Source organism: Hyposmocoma kahamanoa, unplaced genomic scaffold, assembly GCF_003589595.1.
Source record: "Hyposmocoma kahamanoa isolate Upper Pololo Valley unplaced genomic scaffold, ASM358959v1 215, whole genome shotgun sequence".
NCBI lineage: Eukaryota > Metazoa > Arthropoda > Insecta > Lepidoptera > Cosmopterigidae > Hyposmocoma > Hyposmocoma kahamanoa.
In genome coordinates this window covers 1,495,324-1,501,681 of record NW_020653736.1, presented here as the reverse complement: position 1 = coordinate 1,501,681, position 6,358 = coordinate 1,495,324, and the positions used below count along the sequence as shown (strand labels likewise).

At 37.2% G+C, this 6,358-nt stretch overlaps 1 protein-coding gene across 1 annotated transcript in view; it reads right to left on the bottom strand.

The window, feature by feature from the left end:
* Positions 1-6,358, bottom strand: part of LOC113227732 — an 83,013-nt gene that overhangs the window by 56,108 nt on the left and 20,547 nt on the right. The gene's annotated exons all lie outside the window — the stretch shown is intronic.

Genomic DNA, 6,358 nt, shown 5'->3' with positions numbered 1-6,358 from the left:
TTTATTCCCATCAGATCCCCTAGAATCGATCCCCTGCTGGATCCGTTTTATTTTATTCTATTATTCTAATCCCATCGAATCTGCTGAGCAGGAGATCAAGTATAAATATTAATATTTTATTAGAAGACATTTTCATATGTCATTATTAACGCCTTTCCCAAAATGATTAGATTGTTTATTTATTTATTAAGTATTGCCAACAAAGTTTACAACTTAGTTAACGTAAAAAACAAATTAACAATTGTTTGTATTTGATGCGGAGGGAGAACTAACGGAATTGCGAAGTATGTGGGATTCCTGAGGTTGTCATTTGCTCATGGAGTGTTGTCGGACGGAGCCTATCAGGGCGCGGTTATTTGCACAGGCTGGTTTCCGTACATTTAATGTTGGGCGGTTTCAATCTGTTTTATCGGAGCCAACATGTAGCGCCGCGGAGATTTTCTACATATGTTTGGTTAGGTAGTTTTTTAATTTATCTATCTGGATTTTATTAAGTGTTTTCTTGAGGTATTGTTCTAACGGGGCTGACATGTTCAGTAACGATCAAAGTCCCTAAATAAATAGAGAGAAAAAAAAACTTAACGTACGCGATAGAATAAATACTTATTAATTAACAGATAGTTGCACCTTCTATTATAAGCAAGCACAGCATGCACTTATATATAATAAAATTTACTCAAAAATATCTCTACCGATAAAATGAAATTAAAATTAATAAAATAATTAAAACAATATTCTTTCCCTAAATTTATGTAATATATTACCAAATAAATCAACAGCTTCATCATCACCGGACACTTGATTATATAAACTAGACAGGCGGGTGACTGGTGAATGTTTTCCTACGTTCGTTCTACAGAAACGGACATGAAAGGAGGGACGCGGCTGGCGGCGAATGTGAGGGTACTCACAAACTAAATTTATTAAGAATAGACGGGCAGTCTATCATCTTGTTTATAATTTTATATACGAAATATAAGCCCAAAATATTTGTCCTACCATTCAAAGTTTGCATGCCAACGTGCTCAAGCCGTTACGTCACGAGGCAGCCTGAAGTGGTACGCCAGGTGTCGTAGTAACCTTCTTTGGACTCTTATCGATTCTGTCAACATGGACACGATATGTCGGGGACCACACAACACTACAGTACTCAAGCTTACTTCTGACATAGGCATTAAATAGTACGCATGATTGTCTGTGATAATTTATGTCAATATTAATGACCATGATGACAATTATAACATTTAGCCACGAATGTTGAATAAATGAATACGTGATTTTAAAACTTCTTTTTATCTTGTCTGTACTTAAAAATACAGTGAGGGGTCGGGGTCGGGTTATTCGAGGATTAGTGTAAACTACCTAATTTCTTTGGCAATTTTTAATATTTAAGTATCCGATTTTTTATCGTGCAATATTATTTAATACCCCAGTATTGCATCGTGAAACATTATTTAATAATTACACGATAGTATACTTGAATATCTAAATAATAAAAATTGCCTAGGAAATTAGGTATTGAAAGGCGAGAATGATCGTTCGGGTTTGAAATTGGCGGTGGATCAGTTGTAGGGGATTAGTTGGGAATAACCGCATGTAACAAGTTATTCGATTTCTGCATCAATAATAGCAACAATCACGTGTGCTCAAAAATGTCATCTTGATTTAAAAAAAACGATTAACATGTCGTAAGCAGGTGTTTACTTTGACTCGCTTTCGCTCCGAGTGTTCAAGCAAAACAAAGTTTAAGTTAACGGAAAGTTTCCCAAATCACATCAATAATAACGTTACGTTAACATTGTGTAGCAAATATCGTTTATTTATAATAAGAATCCAATTATATTTTGAACATTACAAAGAACTGCTATTGCCATACTTTTTTTATAATATTAAGTGACGGGACTAACAAGTCGTGCGTCTGATGGTAAGCTACACGCCTGTCCATGACAGTTCCAGTGCCACTCAAGGCTTTAAATTGCAAATATCTGACGGGCACTACCACTGCGCCCGTCACCCTGAGACATAAGTTGACAAGTCCCATCTGCCTGTAATTTCACCAGTACCCTTACCGTTCAAAACCGGAACTCCTGAATGCTAGGGTCCATGGAATATATAACCAGAAATAGAGACGAAATGTCATTTAATTTGTTTGAAAACTATTCTGCCATCGTATTACGGTGTCAACTGCGCTCCGATTGGCCAGCCCGAATTCGAAACAATTGACGGGTGTCGTCAATTGTTTCATACATATTTAATATTTAATTACCGATGAAATGTGATTCCGTTTGTTTTGTAATTAGATGATTTGCTGTTTTTCCCACACCACCGAATGGAACAGCCCTAACTTAAAGGGCAACTCACGTGCTCTGCGCGTCTCCTTCTTCGTGTGGCCGGGGCGCCTGACCTTCGAAGCAGACGAACATGCCCGTCTCTGCAGCTCACTAAAAATTCCGGCAAGTCTATTTCCAATTTCGGTTCCACCAGAGACGCCCGTGAAGGCGTATCAATGGCGCAGGGCTTGGCCCGGACGCCTGCCATACCGGCGAGCCCGTAGTCTCCCCGAAAGTGCCTTATCTCTCGGATCGGTAGATAGGGACGCAGTTAGTAGCAGTAGAGCTCCTTGTGAAAGAGTTCGTCCAGGGAACTATTGCTACCTTACCTACTTCTGTCGCCAAGCAGTGATATCAAGCATTACTGCGTTCCGTTTTTGAAGGGTAAGGGTGCTGGTGAAATTGCAGGCATATGAAACTTATCAACTTATATTTCAGGGTGACATTTTCAATGCCTCTCAGATCACTACGACAAGCGCAGGATTTGTACGTTCCGCCCCTTACTATCATAAAAAAGACACCTTATTACACATCCTTTTGATTATCGTAAGATTCTATATTGTATACGTTCCCTAAAAAGACATTATCTAGCCATAATAGAACACTGTTTGTTAATAAAGACCTTTATTTATTATCTAGATACCGTAAGACGCCGTAGATGTGTTAATGAAAACCTTATCTCGCTATTGTATAACGTGTTATTGTGTGAGTTCGTTAAAAAAGTAAGACGCTATATTATATGAATTCGTTAAAAAATATTTTACTTAGGTAACCACCGTAGCATAGCTATATTATATAGGTGCGTTATAAAAGACATTATCTATTCATAGTAAAACCCCCATATTAATTAGCTTTGTTAAAAAAGGCATTATCTAGTTATGTAGTAAGGTGTCATATGATATAGCTTCGTAAAAAAATAATGCTCTAGTTAAAATAAGATGTCATATTATATTCATAGCTTCGTTGAAAAAGACGTTATCTAGTTATAGTAGATTCGTAACATTACAGTTTTATTGTATAGATTTGCTAAATAAGGGGATTTAATGCTTTTTTTATTGCTTTATATTGTTAAATAAGTGGTAGTATTTCTTTTCTTTTTTAATTAGTAGACACCACTTTTCCAGGTGCTATGACACAAATTTGCAATGTCACTACTAAACGATTAATGTGGCAAAATCAACCCTAGTGTTTAATATACGCCAATATAAAAGACAATACAATGGTTTAACTAATACAATACAACAAAACACACAATGAAAATAGAGCTGGGACATGTATTAAATGTCAAATACAAGTTAATAGATGGCATACAATAATTTCCCCATCCGCTGGAACGGCGTTTAGCTTTGTACATTACATGAAGAGTGAAGAGTTGTCTGTTGGGATAAAAGGTGTTCTTATGTTACTTTTTTTATAACTGATACCATATTAAGCGATTGCAGGTAATAAAACAATAAAACAATAAAATTTTTATTGAATTGATATTCAATTATTTTTTTGTGAAATTACTCCACTAGTTTGTTATAATTATTAATACAAAGATCGAACACTCAGAAAATCTACATACAAAACTACATATAAAACTCGATCTTTGTATTAATAATTATAACTAACTAGTGGAGTAATTTCACAAAAAAATAATTGAATATCAATTCAATAAAAATTTAATTAATACAGTGAATAGCGACATCTCTCGCCAGGACTGGTATCTGTAAAGGTACTAACTGGGTGATAAATCTGTAATAGATTTCTCATAGATGGCGCTACGACTAAAAAGTCGTTGAAAGACCAAGTACAAAGACACGACGCAAGCACATAGAAGAATTCGTGAGGTCCGTTGGTTCGTTCCGTGGCTTAGTTGGTATAGCGTCTGGCACGGTATGCAAGAAGACGTCGGTTCGAATCCGACCGGATCGAAGGAAATTTTTCTGAGTGTTTTTTCTGAGTGTTCGATCTTTGTATTAATAATTATAACAATAGAACAAACTTCCTTTATTACTTGAGTGCCATCGAAACATAATACCTCAAGCAAGCAGTGGGTGGCCCAGTAGAAAAACTATCGATTTTCAAATTTCAAAATTATTTTTTATACAATAATACTAAGTATCAGGACGAACAAGTCGTGTGCTTAGTGGTATTTATAACAGTTTTAAATACTTGGCGGTGAAATGTGTTGAAACGAAAATGTTGTTGAAAAGTGACAGTACTTCTCTGGATGAACTCTTTCGCATGGTGCTCTGCTGTCCTACAGAGCTGAGATATGGACATTAACAACAGGCCTGGCCCACAAATTTAAAGTCACTCAGCGTGCGATGGAGCGAGTGAAGTCTGGGGTTTCTCTAATGGACCGAATTTTTAATGAAGTCATACGTCAGGGAACTTAAGTGTCCGACATTAGCTCCCAAAATCTTAAGTGGCATTGGAGTAAATTTAAGTGGCATTGGAGCGGACAGCAGAAGGGTTGATGGTCGATGCAGCTAACTTGTTCTAAAGTGGCGACCACATAAAGGCATGTGTAGCCCTTTTTTCGTGGACTTCTACCGGCTAAAACCCCACGGTGGCCTAATCAGGTACTCTAATGGGCCCTCCCATCCGGGATCGACTTCGCTTTCAACAACCCTGACGACCCTATCACTCTCGCCACTTTAAAGGCCAACCACATCGCTAATCAGACCAACCGCCCTCGCCAGCGAAGTCGTGGAGCCTCCCACTTCAGAACGTACACTAGTAGATTCTCTACTATAGCAGCTGAGGTCCGAGCACACTAGGGCATTTTTAGTTTAGTTTTTGTTTATTTTTAACAGGTTAAGAGCTTTCAGCTCACCCTTGCATCCGGCATTGACTTTGCACACCGGAACCCATCCAGCACTTGGGAGGAGCTACGTCCTCCCCGATCGGACGATCAGAGAAAGGTGACCGGCAGCGGCTGGATGCGGGCGACACCGGACAAAGAGAGTTGGCGTGCTCACTTGCGACTTATGTCCAGCAGTAAATGCGTGTAAGCTGATGATGGTCAATGTTTCTGCCGAAGTTCTAACTGGACGACAGGCCCATTCCAAGTAGGTGGAGACTTTACTAAGATTTTTTTTCATTCTTGATTTCATTTTAAGACTTTTGTTCTAGAGAACATGCCAGTCAACCTAATTCTGATTGTAATGCAAATTACAGTACAAATTAATATTATTATTACATTAAAAATACTACGTCAACTATTGCCGATTTACCATGCCATACATTGTAATAGAAAGCTCTCGCTAGCCTTCGTTCTTGGTACATACCGCCAACAAGTATTGGTCGTCTTCAATTTTATTACAAACTTCACAATTTGGTGAATTCAGTTTTTTCAAAAGATATCCAAACTTTGTGACGGATAATGTCCGGAACGTAAAACATTGTAACAACATCTAGCCTGCACAATTTAGAATTAATAAACCACGGTATGTGGTGTGGTGTGGTTCTGTCATATTTTCCTTATTTAATAAAAAGATTATTACTATCATACTAGGCATTACCTGTTCCTGTTACTAGTGGACGTGTCCCTACGTAAATATTTGGCGTCGTGTTGCGAAACAAAGAGCTTATTGCCGGAAATAAATCACAGTATGTAACACTGCAACGAAATTAATGCCATATATTGTTCACCTACATTTATCTTTAATGTTTTTTTTTTGTTGTACATTAATTTTATGCCTGCATTCTATGTGGAATTGAATTTTGGATATTATGGGTACAATTGCGACGTTGCAATAGCGTTAGGATACATATAATTGGAATTTTATTCGTATAGTAAACAGCTTTACGTGTTTTTAATTTTTTTTCTTTCATCTTCTTGTACGATGTAGCTCAAACATTTCCTTTCCTTTTTTTCCTTTATTTAGTAATTTATTAAGTATAACCTCGTCCTCGACTTCGTCCACGTCGTCATAATTAAGATAATAAGATATTTTTTTATAAACGTGCTGTTAGGGCAATTTACAAACTAAGCTCTAGAGCGTTTCACTAGCTAAGCTGATTTTTTCTTATAATAT